Source organism: Cheilinus undulatus, linkage group 18, assembly GCF_018320785.1.
Source record: "Cheilinus undulatus linkage group 18, ASM1832078v1, whole genome shotgun sequence".
In the NCBI taxonomy this organism is placed as follows: Eukaryota; Metazoa; Chordata; class Actinopteri; order Labriformes; family Labridae; genus Cheilinus; species Cheilinus undulatus.
The window spans coordinates 35,333,046-35,353,224 of record NC_054882.1 but is presented as its reverse complement, the minus strand read 5'-3'; the positions used below and the strand labels follow the sequence as shown (position 1 = coordinate 35,353,224).

General features: G+C 40.1%; 3 non-coding genes across 3 annotated transcripts; all 3 read right to left on the bottom strand.

The window, feature by feature from the left end:
• Nucleotides 1-6,505: 6,505 nt before the first annotated feature.
• On the bottom strand, nt 6,506-6,579 carry trnat-agu. Its single transcript has one exon. It is a non-coding gene; the product is annotated as a tRNA-Thr (tRNA).
• Nucleotides 6,580-6,800: 221 nt separating this feature from the next.
• trnan-guu lies at nt 6,801-6,874 on the bottom strand. The gene has a single exon. It is a non-coding gene; the product is annotated as a tRNA-Asn (tRNA).
• A 154-nt stretch (nt 6,875-7,028) lies between these two features.
• Nucleotides 7,029-7,102, bottom strand: trnat-ugu. The gene has a single exon. It is a non-coding gene; the product is annotated as a tRNA-Thr (tRNA).
• Between the last annotated feature and the right edge of the window lie 13,077 nt (nt 7,103-20,179).

Below are 20,179 nucleotides of genomic sequence, written 5' to 3'. Positions count from 1 at the left end.
CCAGTATTTGTGATTAGGTTGGATTTTTATTTGAAACAAAACAAAACAAAACAAAAAGTATAAAAAGTGAATTATCCATCCTATACATGCAAAATTGATTTTTTTGGGTTGGATTATCAGAGCCGTAAAAGATTGGCTGAAACATTTATTTTTCTGATCAACTTTTATTTTTTTTGTTTGGTGTCAGGTGGAATAAAAAGTGCAAAACCTGTCCCTCATGGTAAAAAATACCCCCCAGTAAAGTCTGCCATAGAAATATCATATATTAATGCATCATTCATTTTTTTAATGTGTACTATCAGTAACTTCATTTCTCACCATACATAGCAAATCTGTGTAGTATTTCCAGATTTTAACCCTTTAAATGCCAGTAGTTGTGATTGAAATGTGATTTTTATTTAGCCTTCCTGTGTCCCAAGGGTTATTTTTGTTTACAGATTTTTTTGCAGATGGCTTTGGTTGTGTCGATGCATATCATATACATTTTGCTAAGGGAACGTGTTTTGGGGTGAATTTTGGTACTCCGGGGAAAAAAATGTGAAAGTTTTTAATACACTTAAAAAACATAATCACCCCTAAGTCCCTAAGGATATCTTTTTTACCCCATAGACTCCCATACAAAACAGTTTTTTTTGTTTTTTTTTTTTGTTTTTTTTTGCCATTGCAGTTGGATTTATTCTTTTAATTTGACTTATTTCATTCTTTAATGCTGTAGTCCTGTCAAAATCTTAGTCTCTATTGTATTTTGGGTGGTTATATTTTCTCATGTACTGTCTATCCACCACTGAGAAGCCATTTCAACATTTTTCCATTATCAGATAATATTATGTATTACAGAGTGGAAAGAATTGGCATTTGAAAACAAAAGTACCCCACCCTATGGACTTTTAAATTGTGTCTTAGAACTCATTTGTTTTCTTTAGCTTTAAATTCAGCATGAGAATTGTGTGATCTCTGTCCTTTTATGCCTTTTTATTTCTTACTTCCTGAATTTTTATGGCTTTTATTTGTTTCTATGTTGTTGTTATGATGTGTTTTTATTTCCTTTTTATGGTGCTTTTATTCCCTTCCTCCTAATATTTTTATTTCTGCTGTATTTGAATTCTGTTTCTGTGTTTTTACTGTGCAGCACTTTGGTAAACTTCAATGTTTTTAAAATGTGCTATATAAATGAAATGGATGTGGTTGGGTATAGTCAGCTTGGTGTGTTTACTTTATGAAAACATTGCATCAGTATTTGAAGTGGGAAAGTGAGTGGAAATATCTAGTTTTACTTTAGTTTGTTGTCTCTGTTGAAGCCTGCAGACCAAAACAGCTGATCATGGCGAAAGAACACGCAGCCAAATGTTGCTTTGCAAAATAGCGCCGAATGCCTAAGCTATCTGGGTGAAAATTAAAACGCTCGTAATATAGCGTACAATGAGCCAACATAGTTTTCTGTTGCATTCTTAATTAAAACTCTCTTTTTGTTGTTTTCATGTTTACTTTGGCGGGGAGATGTGCTCAGCTCACAGAAAAATAAGTGAGCCTTTTGTTTCCGAGTCTTCACACGTGAGATGTGTGTGTCAAGCGGCGGGAAGCGGTTCTCAAGCACTGATTTGTTCACATGCAAGCAGAAATGAATTTGGCTACCCACACACTCATCATGTGCCCAGTCTGAAACAGGCTTCAACAGCACACACTCTTTTATCATAGAGACTCTTGCTGCAGACCCACAACACATAGCAAGTGTGGATTTCTCCGTTTCTGTCTGCTACTGCATGTTTGGCTCCAATGAGCTCTGATAAATCCTCAAAGTCTGCAAATTTTGCTGTTTCTATATATATTCAGAAAGTCTTCAGACCCCCTTCACTTTTTCATTTTTCTTCTGTTGCAGCCTGATGCTACAGTGGAAACAAATTATTAAGGCTGCGCCATAATATTTTAAAAGTGAAGGGTGTCTGAATACTCTCTGAATGTATTGCACCTACATTTTGTAAATGTTGTTTAAACATTCAAAATTGCAACTGATTACTCACAGCACTTTTACTCTGCAGGTAACATTTAACCATTCACACCCATTCACTCTACGTACAGACACTGATGCTGAGGGTTGCTAACCACATACACTGTTCCATATATCCACTGAATAGGATAGATTTTACATTCATATGGTTAACCTCCCCTACAGAGCATTTGGGAAAGACAGGACTTACCAAAAATTCCTCAGTAGGTGATCCGACAAATATTTTGCCTGCCACATCCTTTATGGGCCAATCAGAGTGAGACAAAAGAGCTAGTCAGGCATGCGCAGCTCTGCGGATAAAACCCATGCCGAGGTCAGTGAGGAGAAGTGCTAAAACATCTTATCTGCCAAAAGAAGCTTTAGGTGTGGCTCTTTGCTCTTGTTTTAGTAATGTAATGTGATTAGGGTTGCCGACGATCCCTTGAAAAACAGAATCACCCCAAATTTAGCTACAAGAATAAGCATCCTGTATTGAACTGATAAGTGGCACACTTTGTCCTGTATTTTTGTGAGGATCAAAGATAAACTGTAATATGTCTATGGTGTCAATGAAGGCGATTTATATGAGAATCTGCGGAAATCATCATTCCCCTCTCCTGCTCTGCAGCCAGTGAGCTGATTGCACACTCACAGGTCAATGCAGAACGCGCCTCCTCTCATTGGGCGAAGCGCTGTTACTCAGAGACAACATTGCAGCATCGGCGACAGCAGCTTTATTTGTATTTTTGTAAAAGCTCAATAAAAAGCAATGTTTTAAAGACAAGTAACAGAATCCTTCTGGCTCCTTCACAGCTCGGTTAAGACTATTCTTGGTAGCCTTGAGCACCCTAAGAGATAGATGTCATCCCCAGCAAATAAATCAACAAAGGTTTGAGAATATTCATTCTGTCCTCGGGATCTTTTAGTAACAGTAAACAGACCATTTTGTTAGAAGGCCTAGGGTGCTGAATAATGCCTAAATATAGCAGAACTGATCACTTAAACTCCCTTAACTGATGTGAAGTCCTGTGCTTTACAAAACACTGAAAAGAACTCTGAATAAGTTGAGTAACTGTGGTTTCAAAAGTGTATTTTTACAAACACATGGGCAAACAGCTAGGAACAGAATAAATTATTTAAGTGCTCCCATGTGTTTAGTTGTGCTTTTGGTTGTGAGAAAATCCCCCGAAGTGATAGGGCATAGAAAGTGACAGGACCAGGGCACAGGTGGCGGGTTAAGGCGCGCCCCATGTACGCGGACGGCCTGGGTTTGAATCCAGCCTGAGGCCCTTTACCACATGTCTCTCTCCAGCTCTTGTCCTTGTTTCCGATTCTATCCACTGTCCTCCTCTATCAAATAAAGGCACAAGAACGCCAAAAATTCCTTGGTAGTGGCTATGTCACGTTTTGTTGCTCTGATTGGCCCGTAAATATGTGACAGACAGAACTTTCATCCACGCTCCAAGTTTTTTTCAAATCCTCTGCCCTTCCCCAAACGCTTAGTATTGAAGGTTTCCTGCAATTGTCAGGGTAGCTGCAAATGCAGTACATAGCCAAAAACCAGCATGTGGCAGCATTCCTGAGGGATCTTAGCTCGTTCTTTTCAGGCAATGGGCTCCAGTTGACTAATAACCTTGGGCTGGCTTGTTGCAACTGTCTTTTTCAAATTTCTCCACAGTTTTTCCATGGGATCCAGGTCAGGCAGCCATGATGGCACCTTTAGGAACCAAGCCGTGGTGGACACAGAATGCTTAGGATTATTGTCCTGTTGGGAGGTCCAATGACACCCAAGCTTCACCTTCCTCACAGATGGCAGGGTGTTATTAGAGAAACTTGAAAGTCCCCCCACACACACACACACGCACACACACACTAATGTAATGTCATTGCCTTCACTGAAAGTAGACAGCCTGTTACATGCTTTGTGTTTTTGTTCATTGTGAGGTAAATTTCCTAACTCTATCAGTCACAGTGGCCTATGGTTCTTTAAAAGTTAGTTAAATTTGTCATGTGTGGGTGTGGCTTCTCTCACCGACACGCCTACGCCATCCAAGAGCAGACTTTACTGCTTCAGTTCTCATGATTTTGAAGCTTGATTTTATAAACTTAGAGATGTCTCTCATGACTGAAATTTGGCCTGGTGGTTGGTAACACAGTGGCCTGTCATAGAAAAAAAACTAAAAAAATAATAATAATAAATAAATCACTTTATGGGGATATTAACCTCATAATCTATGTTGTCAATTGGGATTAATCTCTCTAGTCGTGATTGAAATTCCTCCATTTTGCATTCAAAACTTTTTTTGTTTAATTTGGACTTTTATACTGTCTAAAACTAAGGGCAACTGACTTTCTGTTCAGCAACAGACTCATTTTTAGAAAATAAGGAACTTTGGGTGGAATTAAGTTTATGATAGAATTTAACCACTGTGTGAGTGTGTTTCTAGTGAGCAATAAGCAAACTTTGACTGTTCGATAAACTAAACCTATACAGCAGCTATAATTATATCTCTATCTGGTTTGACATTTACCTTGAAGAACACTTGAACTCATTTTAAGGAACTTTTCTTCCTAAAAGTTTGACATTTCACCGCAGCTGCACTGTCAACACCCTACAGAAGACGCTCTGAAATAACACTCTGACTGAGGCATGACACAAAACCCACGTATCTGATTGCACGTCTTCACAATTGGGTACAGAGTGAAAAGGTTAACAGACTGTGTGTCAGTTTGGTGTGTTTTTTGACCATAAGAGAAGAGAAATTAACATGTTTCCTTACTAGAAATACACAGTCAGCAGGCTAAAGTAATGATAAAAAAAAAAATAACTGACTGCATTACCAGCCGCTGGGTCATTTGAGCATCTTTGTAAATTAAGACAAACTGAACTAATGTCCGTGTCATGGTTCTTGGTGGTAAGATGTTTTCATGTGTTTCCATTTCTCTCTGTGCTCTAGTTGCTCTGCCCTGGCTTATCAGTGAAGGACAAAACACAAGCTCAGATCATGTAACTGCTGGTCCGGGAAAATGATGAATGGGCTGAAATAGACCCAGAATCTCTGCCCCCTCACAGCAGCAGGGCTAGTCATCCCAATCTCTGCTGTACACTTTTAGAGGAATTTTCAAGCATTCTTTAATAACATATTTAGCCAAAAGTTTATAGTTATTTTAAAGCAGTTCTTCTATGGATCTACTGAGACATTAACCTCGCAAAGCAGATGGATTCGCCCGTTTCCGTGTTTCTCACTGGCGAATTCATCTTGCAAAGCTCCCATCTGAACAGGTAATTTGGCCCAGTTAGAAAGTGACAGGACCAATCAGCATCGAGGGGGCAGTACTTTAGGGTGCAGCAGAGTCGTGACGTATGCAAGCAGCGATAAGAGGCCGGTGCAATTACGGCGGAAGAGATTAGCGTGGATGCTTTATCCAGTTTTTTATAGAAGTTTTATCAGAACATGACGACATGTCTTTGTTAAAAGAAGAACAAGGAACAGCATTGAGTTGTTGTCTTTTCCAAAATGAGAAAAGTCGTGCACTGACATGTCTACAGTCACCATGGTTCCCGTTATGCAGCTCTCTATGGAGTTTACTCCTCGGTAGCAGCTACATCATGTGTTATGTTGCTCTGATTGGCCCATAAATATGTGACAGACAGAACTTTCATCCAATCACTCTTAAAGTTTGTTTATTTTTTTCAAAGGCTCTGCCCTTTCCCTAACGCTGTCTATGGGAGGTGTCAGGTTACTGAGACGTATAGCCGGGTAAAAACTGATCTGAGAAACCAAGTAAAAGGAGAACCACCTGGCTGCATGTCTTATTAAATTCATAAACCAACCAGCACCAAAGGCGTTCCCATATTTTCAGCCGTTAGAACTTTTCTTTGAAAAGGTTGCACACGCTGATGAATGAGGATGAAAGAGTAAAAATAATTTGTAGCTGTGGCAGGGCTTAACCAGTAGAGGGCACAATGGGATATAATATTGTTTCATCAGTGTGGAAATAAACTTAAGAAGTTTCTATTTGATTCCAGATGTCATTTATATAAAATGTAAATTAAAATTGCCCATGGATGGATCCTTGTGGTACTCCTTTGCTGATATCATTAAAGATTTATTACAGCTTGAGTTCAGTGGGATTAAAGAAAATATTTAACCCAATGAAAACTGTGAAAACCATCCTTTTAAAATAATGGTTATAATTACAAATATTACTTTAATTATCGCAACAAGGAATACACCTTAATGAATGTTTTTGTGACTCTTTTTTTCGGATAAAAGTTTTTTAAAGTCACATATTTTACCCCCCTTAAGACAAGTTTATATTGGTCTCAGAGGTCCCCAAAAGGTGATTTCACCAACTGAGCCACAGCGCCCCTGGGACGAGCACTCTTTGGGTTAATGACTTCAAATATTAGAAGACAAACCGAGGTCAGCAGACAATCTTTGTCTGTCTCCATTGAGTTCTGCTTGAAGAGATGCTACTTTCGGTACTCAGGACCTGTCACATAAGGAAACGCAGACTAGGCACCGCTGGGATTTGAACCCAGGATCTCCTGTTTACTAGACAGGCACTTTGACCAACTAAGCCACGGCGCCATGATTTGACAGTGTCTCTCAGAGATTACAACCGTAGACTTGAAGTAATCAAGTCAGCCTGTAAAGAGGTCTCAGGGAGCACATCATCACCAGCAGTCTGCAAAGCTAATAGGCCAAAGTGCAACTACCTGCAGTAATGTCTTACTTGGCAAGCTGCAGCACCAAGCCAACACACAGAAGAATCCTCCTTGCTCCTGGAGCACCCAGTAATGTATACTGCCCGTCCCTGGGTGGGCTCGAACCACCATCCTCTCGGTTAACAGCCGAGCGCGCTGGCCAATTGCGCCACAGAGACACGCACACACACTCTGGCATCTCAATGGCCTGTCAACACATGCTGTGTACCTTGAGCCAAATCTGCAAGGCACTGATGCATGAAAAGTTCCTCTTTGTTTATCAGACCAAAGTGTCCCTGTTTGATCAAAATTCAAGCAATCAGAGGGAAGTAAAGGCACTGCTGGGATTTGAACCCAGGATCTCCTGTTTACAAGACAGGCGCTTTCACCAACTAAGCCACAGCACCCCTGGGAAACAGACGCTTTGGGTTAACAGTTTCAAATATCTGGGCATCAAATCTTAAAAGACAAACCGAGGTCAGCAGGCTGGGATTTGAAACTGGCTGTCCTGTTTAGAAGACCAGTGAAGTGTGTTGGTGAAAAAAGACTCCAGTATTGGATTTTTGCATGTCTAAAACACCCTCTTTTTCAGCCCTACACAGTGCCATTGATGTATATACTTAATTTGAAAACCAACACTTGAGTGCCATTGACGTATATATACGTCAAAGTTTTTTTTTCGGCGACTGGCACAAGGGGGCACTCGCACGCTCCCTGTGAGTAATTTTGGGGCTTCTGGGATACGTAGTTGGATGTCTATGGTTGGAACACAGAAGAGACGGTAGATCAAAGCTACAGAGATAAGAGGTGGCGACCCTGGGGTCAAAGAGCAGAGTGATCGGAGGTAATCTAAGCTAAAAGTTCAAAAATAGATGCTGGAAGAAACTTTAAACTTTTGACTGAGAAATCGCTTACTCACTTAAACTGACACTGAACTTAACGACAGCGAATCCAGGGATCAGCGCGGTCATTCATCTGCCTATACCAGCCAAGAGGCTAAAGAATGCCGCGAGGTCTCCCCCGTGCGGCGGAGGAAAAAGGCAGCCGCTCACCAGCTGGATACATACAGCGACTACACTTAAGAGACAAACTTTTCCAACCCAGACTCTGAGGAATGGCTGCCGAGTGAGCGGAGCAGATCTTGTTCTCCATCCCAGAGCGATGGAGGTAAGTTAGAAACCCACTGATTATTCAGCCAAATTTATGGGAGGAAACCATCACTCATGCGTTCACTCATGTGATTTGAGAAGCAGACTTGAGAGAAGAGCAAGCCCCATGCAGTTCTACAACACCATCTGTTGGCAGAAAAAAGGTAAGAACAAAAAAATTCTATATTCTAGATTATATATTATATATATAAAACATATTTTATATTATATTACTTCTATAATTTACAGGTAGTGCCAGGGGACACGCAAGCAGGAGAGGACGTGGGCGTATAGGAGGGTCCCGTGGAGGCCGTCCAGTTCCAAAGAGCGAATGACAGTGACTGGAAGCATTATTATTTTACGATAAAATAACATTTGTAATACAATTTTCAGATGTCTTTTATGTCATTGAAGGCAAAATTATAACATTCAAATCACTGTTTTGCTTGACAGACTCTCTTTCACAAAAATGCATTTTTCTCAGCTTTCTAGAAAACAAGTGGTCTTTTTGACGAAACTAGCCTCTATTCAACTTCAGATAAATCAAGAATGGAACAAGCTGCAAACAAACTTTTTTTTTCCATGATGAGTTCATTCTTTCATTTGAGCTATTTGGTGTTTTCAGAGTCATAGTACAAAATATTCTGTGGGTCTTGAAAGATTACTAAAAATGGCCAAAAATGCTGGCACAAGCCACTTACCATTTTATAAAAAGGCACTCAATGAGTTATTGAGCTGTCTAACTCCACCCCTCTCAGGAAACAAAAGTGGCTTTATGGATTTGAATTTGAATTTGATTTGAATTTGGCTGGATGAGGCTGCTGAGAGGAGGATCAGGGGAGAAGGATGGAACTTTCTTCCAAGCTGGTAGGGCCAATCGAACCTGGGGGCGGGGCTAATGCCCCACATGACATGAGGGGAAAATCTGAGAACGGCTTGTTTCATCATACATTTTCTGAAGGGATAGGTTTCTGATATTTGGGGGAATTGTGGACAGGCCAAGGGCACATATTTTTGCTAGAAAGCCTGAGAAAGTGTATCATGCATAATATGTGACCTTTAAGATACAGATTTGCAGATGTAGGAACAAGGATAACCTTTACATTATATATAATGTAAAGGTTATCCTTGGTAACTAGTGTTTTTCAACTCAGAATAGTTTCTCTTTTTATGTATTCATCACAGATTAAATTAGAGAACAGAAAAACTTTATTTGTTGTTGAATGGACTATTAGTTATTTTTAGACTAATATGTAGGAGTATTGTAAAGTGAGTATATCTGAGCCAGGACTGTAAAGCTTCATGCAGTATAGGGGGGCCTCACAACAGTCTCTGCTTAGGGCCTTATGTTGTCTAGAAGCGGCCCTGCATAGTTAAGTCTAAGTAGAAATTCTGAGGCAGACTCCAAACAGCTAGTGTCAAAACAAAAATGAGATGAGAATAAAAGTTTTTGGATAAAACATGGGGTGGAAACCCTAACAGACAGCCAGCTCCACTTGTTTTCTTTCTATTAATTTCTTGTCAGTTCCAACTCCTACTTTGCTCAGCTGAAGGAACACAGGTAAATGTCAGCTTCTTAAATTCTCATATTAAGATGGCAATATCGCAGTGATTTCCCTCTACGCTTGTTCAGTCCTCCATCTGGGATAGAAAGGCATTCGGAGAAGGGAAAATGTTTCAGCAAAGTGAAATATTACTTTAAACCTCAGAGAAAAAAAAAGTGACAGGCAAAAAGTAGCACTGGGCCACTGTGAATACTGGTATCTACATGAAAGCAGTGAAAGTAAAGGGTTCCCAGTGGCTCAGATAAAGCAGGAGATACTGAGGAGCTGTTAGCTGCAGAAACACGTGACTTCTCCTTCGCTTTACTAGTTCTGAGAAAAGAGATGAAGTTAAAACACAGAATCATTTTTTTAGCAGTAAACTCTGGCAGAGAGAACTTACCAGACTGCAGATGGGGAAAGTTTTTGAATAATTTTGGCAGTTTTATTCTCATATGTTGATAGATATACTATCTACAAGTATGGTTGATGTTGACCTTATGAAAATGCTCCAATTTACAGCATTTCTCTGTGCTTAATTTTGAAGATGAGTCAGCTGATTTTGTTCCTCAGATTCTGGACTCTACTCTGGGGTCTTCCTCACCCCCTCACTCCTTGTTACTGCTTGTCTCCCTTGTGAGGCAGCTGTGGCTCAGTTGATAGAGTTCTCAAATGGAAGATTGGGAGGTCTAACCTCAGCTCCTGCAGTCACATGTTGATGTGTCTTTGGGCAAGACACCAAACCCAATGCTCCCACTGCTCCATCATTGGCGTGAGGGAAAGGGATTAGCTAATACTGATGGCCACTCTACTTAGGAGCCTTCGCCATCTGTGTATGTATGAGTGAAAGGGTAAATGTGACCTGTGGTGTATAAACCGTACTCAAACACTATAGTGCATTTACAAAGTCCATTTGTGTTTATAAGGCCTCGTCTGATGTAATTTTTTTAAACTGAGGGTTTCCTCATCGCGTAGCATGGGCTGGGGGCTGTTTAATGTATGCCAGTACTCATTATGTCTATATAATGTCAATCCAGTCTGGTTGAAAGTATCCCAGACCACTTCCAGATTTGTGTGGATTCTTGTGTGACTTCAGCAGAGAGCTGTTTAACATAAGCCCAGACCTGCCTGTTAAAGGGAAGGTTTAGGTCGCCACTGTAACAGGGCTAAATACTGCTAGTGCTGTGCTCATGGTGATACCAAAACAGTTTCATTGAATACAAGAGCAATACGACTTCAGTGCTATAATAAATTAATGCTTGTCTTCTTTTAATAGGGTAAAGTCTTTATTATAATATTGATGATTAACATTTGTCTACTATAGTAGGCCACATCAGAGAGGAGGGTCTAGACCTGCCCTCTTTGTAAAGTGTCTTGAGTTATGTTATGGATTGGTGCTACAAGCAATGATTGATGGATTGATTGATTCCATCTACAGCCCAAGATAACAGACGGCAAATCATTATCAGTACACACTGAGGTGTGTCCACACAAAGCATTAAGGATTACCTCTTGGTATTCAGTTGCACAAAACAGATCTAAACTGATGTTACTGTGTTCCAAAAACTAGGTCAGAGAGTTCATTTACTTTGTCTTACTCCTGACATTGCCATCAATTATCAGGATTAGTCAGCTCTTTTGCATAAAACATTTACAAGGTCCTTTTATTTTTGCTTTAATGTGGGTGTCTGGAAGACAGAATAAGAGGCTGATGATCAAACGTGTGCACATTTCCAAGTGGATTATGATTCAAGAGAACAATACATTCAAGTGTGAGTGCACATACAATAGTTACATAAACCTTTATTTTTACATTTTTTGGGTTGTGTGGGAATATATGCTGCAAAGATTCATGCTTGATTCTAAAAATGACACCCTTGTGCTTTGACACGCTTCTTAAAGCATTTTATTTTTCCAAGAGCCAATGTCAAATCATCCACATCAGAAATTTACTAAAAAATGTAAAAAACAGATAAATCATCTTCATGATATAAACTAAAGTAATTTTGTTATACAGTGCCTCTTTGATGTCTTCATGATGGTAGATGCACCTTTGGCTGCAATCACAGAACCAAGGCATGCATGGATACGTCTCAGTCAGGCCAGTACTCATGTCTTTATATCTGGACTCTACAATTTAACTTCATTCTTCTTTGCAAAACTGCTCAAACTCTCAGGTTGCTTCCAAGCTGTAGTTCTCTTGCAGACTGAATACAATTGTCTGCCAGGATTTTTCTATATTTTGCTGCATTCATTACTTTCTACCTTTACAAGCCTTCCAGGGAGGAAGTATCTCCACAGCATGATGCTGCCACCACCGTGCTTCACAGTGGGGATGGTGTGTTCATGGTGTTATGCAGTGTTTGGTGCCCATGCCCAAAACGCACCATCATCAGTCTCATCAGACCAAATAACATTTCTTCTTCCTGACCACTGAGTCTCCCACATGCCTTTTGGTAAACTCCAGTCTGATTAATCTGAGTTTTATTCAACAGTGGTTTTCTCTTTGCCACCCTCCCATAAAACTTTGACTTGTGAAGAACCCAGGCATCAGTTGTTGTCTGCAGAGTCTCTCCCATCTCAGCTGCTGAAGCTGATAACTCATTCAGAGTAGTCATAGGGTTCTTGGTGGCCTCTCTCACGTCTCCTTCTTGCACAATCACCCAGACTGTGAGGACGGCCTGATCTAGGCAGATTTATACATTTGTCATATTCCTTCCATTTCTTGTTGATGGATTTAACTGAACTCGGGGGGATGTTCAGCGCCTTGGAATTTTTTTGTATCCATCCTCTGACTTGCACTTTTCAATAACCTTTTCTCTGAGTTGCTTGGAGTGTTCTTTTGTCTTCATGGTGTAATCGTAGCCAGGAATACTGATTAACCAGTGACACAGGTGTCTTTTTACTACAATCACTCGAGGCACATTTACTAACCAAAGGTGATCCCCATTTCACTCATTGTGAGACTACGAGCACCAACTGGCTTGACATTGTTGAATTAGGTCAGCCACTTTAAGGGGGGTGAATAATTTTGCAGTCACTTCTTTTGTGTTATTGACAGTACTTTGTAGGAATGTTTTTCACTTTGACATTATAGAGATGTTTTTTTTTTGTATTTAATTATTGTAAAAAGAAAAAAGCCAAACTATACTGACCATGAAGTAACAGTGGAATGGAAAAGATCTACCTGGAGACGTTAATATCCATAGCTTTGATGCATGCAAAGTATAACATTATGCAGCAGATGAAAGGGAAACACTTTCTTCACTATCTCTTGGCAAACACATCCTAGCAAATTGGCAGTCAATTTAAACTGCAAGAATTCTGGTCTTTTGCTTCAGCCCACCTGCAGGCTCCAACTAAGGGGGGTTAAGATATCATCTCATCACTCCTCAGATGTACATGTGTTTAAGTGCTCTCTGTGCAGCCCTTGACCTTGGTGATGGGGGCACAGGTATCTACTAAGACTTTCAGATTTCAGGACTCAGGACACAAGTCTGGAACAGGTTGATTCCAGGACAGAATGGCCTGTGCTGAAGTATAATGCTGGCCTTTCCTCTAGGGCAGGCAGAGGCTGTGCTGGCGACAACAGTGAGATTTCTGTAGAGCGCTACTTTCTGTGATCTTCAGACATTTGGGCAGCTACGATAGCAGACAGCGTTGTAATGGCAGACATCATGATGCAGGCATAAATGCCACAAGCACTTTGTAAGTCCTCATCATCCTGGAAGGGAGGTGCAGGATGAGACTGTTGTGGAGAACCAATAGAAGGGGTTTGTTGTTGGATAAAGGAATAGCTTCACTCAGGTCTCTGCTAGAGGGAACTGTTCCTCAGTAGAATACTTCACCCACTACCTTTTCTCTTCAAGAGGGTTGATGTAGCAGTAGGGACACTTCATCTGCTCTGGGCCAAGGCACAATTCCCACCAGGAGTGCAGGTCGAAAGGACGATGTATCCCATCTGGCATTCACAGCGGGGGTCTAAGAGAGCCAGATGAAGTCATGCCCATCTTCTCCGTGTCTGGAATCATCTTCAAGAGCTGCATTGAACACTAGAGAATGGTAAAATAGATTTTTATCCATCAATTTCTTAATTTATGGCAGTGATAGTCAATGTGTGGCTCTTGAGCCACATGTGGCTCTTTTATGTCTAAATTTGAAATATTTTTTCCTCCAGAAAACCTTAAAAAAAAGTCAACTTTAACCTCAGAAATTATCCATTACAAGTTGATCAGTTTATTTCCCACTCTTGTACAGTTGGCTCAAATTGTCAACCTTTATTTTTTGTTTATTTCCATTGCCCTTATTTGCAATTTTCCTCCATTTTTACCACTTTTAATCTATTTTTACAGCTTTTTAAGCCCAAGTTTTCCACTTCATTTGCCCCTTTTCACCAGGTTTTCCTTTGTTGTCCTGCTTTTCGCTATTTGCATTTTTTTTCCACTTTTTTGTCCTGTTTCGCCCCATTTTGAACTCTATATTTTTAGTAAACATAGACTCCTAAGAGGGCAAATGTGTCTGTGGGATGTGTGTATCAGTTGGCAGTGATAATAACATAGAAATGAGATTCAGGGCACATTTTTAGAGGTAACACTTCTTAATAAGGGGCTAGAATGAAAGTGTTGTTTGAACAAAGAACTTGTCATTTAGTAAAAGCATGATAACCCTGCACTCTAGATACCGCCTCTCTAGGGTTTTAATGAGTTTCACTCAAGTCATTAGCCTCTGTGAAAAAAAGATAAAAAATAATCCAAGTTAATGCACATGACGGCTCAGCATGCTGTACAAGGTTTACCTCAGTTCACCCTTTGCCTTTCCTTGGTGATAGGAGTGGAAAAAAAAACTTTTATAATTGCATCTTGTTTTTTTTCCTCAGCAGATCAGCTACATCCTGTAGAACAGAGAATAAAAGCTGTTAAGGTGTTGTGTGTGGGATGTATTCCCCTCTGAGCTCTCAGAGGGAGGTAATTGGGGAGATAGCAGGAGATTTGCTGACACATGACTTGTTCTGGCTGGGAGGGCTACAGCCTGCCTTTCTTTAATTCTTTCATTTCAGTCATGTCCATCGGGCAGAAGAGGAGATACAGCAGCCCCATCTCCAGCTGATCCCACTTTATCAGCCTTTGACTCAACTGGCCCATTGTTGGCTCTCTGATTGGCCTGCTGACCCACCAATCAGAGAGCCATATTTTTAGAAACCACTGTTACTTCTGGTTAGACAAGTCAAAACATTCTGATACTGAAAATATGTTAAGAACTGTGTATATATGTTATTTTTTCTTCTTCAATGTCAACTTGTCAATGTAAAACCAAGTCAGTAAAATTTACTTTAAAAACATGCAAACCAAGTGCCTTAAAAATAAGATAAAATCACTTTTAAACCTCAGTAAAGTAAACTACATATTGTGTGTTGCATTTACAAGTTTTGTTGCACTTGAGTTTCAGCAATAAATGTGTAACTTCAAGTGACATGAACCAAAGACTCACACTGACTCAGGAAGAGCCCTGCACTGTAACCCGCGATTTCCACATAGGACGAGTGCGCTGCGCACCGAAGCGCCCGCGGGTTTGGTCCTGTGTTTTTAAGGGGAGAGGTTCAATGATCAAGGACTTAAACAAGACAACCAAATAATTGGTCAAAGAGTTTATTGTCCAAATGTAGCTTAAATGCACACTCCACAAAAGTAGTCCACCTTAACAGAGAGATTATTAACACGAGTGTTGTGGTACCACCACATGCAGCCTGTGCACTCAACCTGAAAAAGAATATATTTTACTTCATTCTTATTTTCAACATGTTTTCCAGTCACACATTACCCATGTAGAGTGTACAATCAAGGAAGCCACAAGCCATGTTGACACAGGTGTAGAGATTACAGGTATGCTATATAAGGTCAGAGCACATGGAATTCTTTGTGGGTTTATCAGAAGGCGAACAGAGCGAGAGTTAGAGAAGAAACAAACTAACAAACAAACAAACAAACAAAAACACAGGTAAGACTTAGTGAGTGACTGACAGAGTGAGTGAGTTACCTTAAAAGTGAGTGCATATTGTTTGTAGTTATATATATTTTCTTTTGGTGTGTAAGGTGTGTATAGCTGTAGCTATATAGTTGATAGATAGGTAAATTCACAAAAAAGGGCAATGGACCCGACAACTGCAAAGCAAGTTGTTAATTACAAACTCAAGACATTTCCAGATAAGAGTACATCAAAGGAGAAACTCATCATAAAAAGGCGTGCAGAAACCTTCTGGATCAAAGGTAAGAGTTAAAGCAACACAGCTTATAGAAACAGGGAGACTGTTATGTTAATTTAAGTCAAATGTCTAACATGATACTGAAACACCAGATGAAGAGCTCTACTATATATGCAGAAGGAAGAAAAAACACCCAGACCACATGGCAAAGGTGGTCATGCCTGCAGAGGAGGCCAGCTCCATCTTTGATGAATTTCATACCAGCCACCTAGGTGGCCACTTTAGGGGGGAAAAGAGCCATAGTGCCATCATCACTCGGTATTACTGGCCAGGAATGGAGGAAGATATCCGCAAGTGGGTAAGTTGGCACTGTCAATGGATTCATAATGTTGTCTTTCACTTCATTTATCTATTTCTTGAAGAATCATGACTTGCTTTATAATTAAGCTTGCTTTCATTCATGCTCCACAGAGGAGCTTAAAGGGATACTTCAACATTTTGGCAAATTCGCCCATTGCCATAATTCCTATAGTCTTAGTAATGGGTTTTTTTCCATTAGTTGTCGGTGCAAGCTGTTTCTAGATCTGGGGGGACCGATACACCAGCTGCACAGCTAACACTATGTTAGCAGGAATTCTTTTGCTTTCCCTCATCAAACTCATCAAATACACAATCCAACAACTCCAAAACGCTCTCGTGGATAAGTCGTGACCTGTACATTCACCAGAAGAACGGAAAGGGGGGAAACTTGGGAGGGATATGCTGGGGCCGTTTAAAATTCTCCATTTGGAGGGGGAAAGTGTGTCCCTCTTGAGTGAAAATGGTCAAATCTTGCCAAAAATCAACATTATCCATTTAATCCATTATGTCCAGCAAGAGGAGAGGATCCCAAGAAAGCTTCAAAAACTGGATCCCTCTCCTCTGGCTTCCCCCTCCTCCCTGGCTGCCCCCTCTCCCTGGCTGCCCCCTCTCCTCTGGCTTGACCCTCCTCCCTGGCTGCCTACTCTCCTCTGGCTGGCCCCAATATGGACCCCTCCTCACCCCTCCCTCCTGTGGCATCTCCCGCTGCATTGGCCAGTGGAGGGAGAGAAAGTTCCAAAAATGCAGAAAGTTGTGAGTGAAGTTTTACACTTGTTGCATACTGCATTGATGGAAATAGTTTAATTGTTTCTTTCTTTTGGCAGTGATCAGAGAGGTATAGTCCGGCCTTCATCAAGAGGCTCTATGGGCAAAAGTTGGGCCTTACAAAATAAGGTCGGACAGTTTAAAAAGTCTGGCCCCTGACCAGGAACTCGACAACGAGGTGCTTTTTTAAAAATTAATTCATCTGTTTTTGTAACTCATCAAGATTTCTGTTAACTTTGAACTGTTGGTCTTTATTGCACATAGACGGTTGATGCATTTCTGTCATTTGTGGGGAGGAGTACGAATATGTTAATTATAGACTCTCTCATAATGAGTGTGGTGTGGCTGGGGGTCAAAAAGCATACACAGAAGGGTGAGTATGCCAGTTTTGCCCTCTGATAAAGTTATATGTTAAAAGTTAAAGGTATGTTTAATAAAATATAGCCTACTTCTTTCCTTTTAGCTGAAACTGGGTGACCATTAAGTGGCAGCTGGAGCCACAACAGGCACTGGAGGCTAACTAAGTACGGATTTCAGATGAATATCAATGCAACAAAAAGCATTTTGCAAATGAAGGTTGAGCTAAAAATGTACTTGCAATGTCACAGATTTTATACCTGAAAGAAGGACGATGTATCTATGTCAATCTGTTAGGGGCCAGTCCAGAGGACATAAACCACTGCAAAGAAGTAACAAGGTATGTGAAGTATCTGCTTTTTGAGTTGCGACACATTGGCATGTTGGATCACACTGAGAGGGTGTTAAGAAAATGTGAATATATTCCATACTTAAATGCCCCATGTAAATTACTTTAGATGCATGCCTTAATGTTATCCTGTTTACGTAACAGCCAAACTGAAACTTAAGTCTTGCACACCCTATAAAATATAGGGTGTATATACAATATACAATGGAGATCACATTTTAGTTAATACCTCTAAAAATGCAATGTTTTTAAATCGTTTACATCGAGTTGAAATGAAAGTAAAGTTAAACACTGAAGCAACTCTGCATGTTACTGCAACAACCAAGGAACAAACCTGGGAACACTTCTACATAAAAGTACTGTATGAACACACGAGTCGTCTCACCACAGAGACATATTGATCAGGATTTTACTTTGAAAATCCCAGTGGAGGTTAACCATACCCGTCATGTCAGCCTGGAATGAACTGACAGACAAGGCGCACAAACACACAGGTGCAGAGATCTGACTGCAGCTCTGGGCAGGAAAGTTTTTCAGTCTCTTGAGTTCTGAGTGGACATTTAGCGGCTCTAGATTGATCTACACTACATGTTCATATTTTGAAGAATGAGGTGAACTAACGGCTTACACACAACACCAGCTCTCATTGGTCGTGGATGACGGTCATGTCACTGAGAAACACAATTCGCATATGAACAGACTTAAGACTTATGACAATATCAAACACGTTTGATATCATCATAACGCTACAACAGAAGAAAGACTGCATTAAAAACTGCTAAAATCGAGTCTTATGACCAGCTTACACCTAACGACTGAGACAACGGGAGCAAGCTGCGACTTTAGCAAGACTCCCATGATGTACTCCAACTTTAGAATTTTATACATGACTTTGAAATCAGAGGAAAAGTCGTTTAGTGTAAGGCTGCCTTAACTCAGAAAAACATAGTTGAAACTGATGTTTTGGATTTTAAAGTCAACTTTAACAACCCTCTACTGTTCTGCCATTTGCCACACTGTTCCTCCACACAGGAACGTGTAACACATTTGCATTCTTTATGCAAATGTGTTACATGTCCAAAGGCATTCTGGGAAAACTCAGCAGACTTGAGAAATGATTGTCAAAAATTTGTGGGGGCTTGACAAAAAAAAGTCGGCTGCTTTTTCAGTTCACTCCATTCCATAGGCCCTGAAGACATAAAGCTCACAATCTCTGATGCACCATGTAGATCTTTTCAACCTACCAGAGCATTAAAGTGAGAAGTTGAAGCACAGATGCTGCGAATATAAATAATAAATAAATGTAAGCATAAAAGAGAAAATTCATTGCAACTTTTGCCAAGGAAGACAACCTGCCAAGTGTTTAATGGTTATTACTTTATCCTGTAGCTCATTACTGCACTGAAACAAAGTTATTTACTGAGGAAGCCAACTGTGACTTTGGTTGAACAACAATTAACATTACAAGAAATGTCAGCCTCCTAAAAAAGCTACTGTGCTTGTTCACTGTTTATAAGGCTGTGCACAAATTGAAGACTTGCAGTCTGAGCAGCAAAATCAGGGAAAGGAACAATAAGGGAAATAGATTTAGACCTTATGTAATGTTTTTCAGTGCTCTGAAGGAAACAGATTCTTGGCTGTATACATAAAATTGAAGCATTTGTATAAGACACGTAAATATAAGGATGCCCTGATCAAGCTTTTGATGTCCATACTGATACCTATCTTTGAGAGTGAGATCACTCCACAGCAGTCATAGTTTGTGTTTAGTTAGCCACAAAGGTCATCCTTAATCAATTAACAGCATGCTCTTATCTATTCTGTTCAAAAGAGCAGAGGCAACAAAATTACACAATTTAAGTTACATTGATGAATTAGATAGATATATTTTATTTCAGACTCAGGGTCCATAAAAATGAACACATAACAGAGGATTAAAAAAAACACAATTAAAAACATAAAAAAAATAAAATAAAATCTAGCAGCCAATTTTTACAAGGCACTTAGACCAGTGCTTCCAAGGCTGAGATGCGCAGCATGTGACACTGTATGCAATGTTCGCCAGTAGTAGAACAATTACATTTCAGAATCATTTATCACTAAATTTCTCAGTACAGCTTGCAGAGTGTTTACACTGGCAGTCACACACATTTCACTGGCACTGGTCCTTCTAGGCATTTTTAACAATGTTCTCAGCACATCATTATAAGCCACTTGCAGTCTCTGAAGGCTCGCTTTTTTATACTTCGTCCACAGATGTGCAGTATACAGAGGTGTGCGAAATGCTTTGAACAGAGTCAGTTTCACTCCATCAGTGCAGCAACCAAATTTACGTGACAATACATTAGCTTGTACATACAACATGTGACACTGACGATAAATATCTTCGTCATCTGTCAGCTGATCTGTGATCACGTGACCAAGGTATTTTACTTCACTGCAGATATTCAGAGTATTACCTGCCAGTTTAAAATAAGAAAAAGCCATGTTTATCTTCCTTGGTTCTACAGATCATAATCACACTTTTTGCATCATTGTACTTTACGTCATGTTGTTCCCCATACACAGAACACACATTAAGGAGCTGCTGAAGACCAGCTGAGCTCGGGCTAAGAATCACACAATCATCGGCGTACATAGGTGGTTTACCACTGTACTGCCAACCATACAGCCAGTTCTATGAGCTGAATTAATTTAAGAGGTAATTCATATAAAATTTAACAAAATAGGACATAAAACGCTCCGCTGTCTGACTCCATTATTAA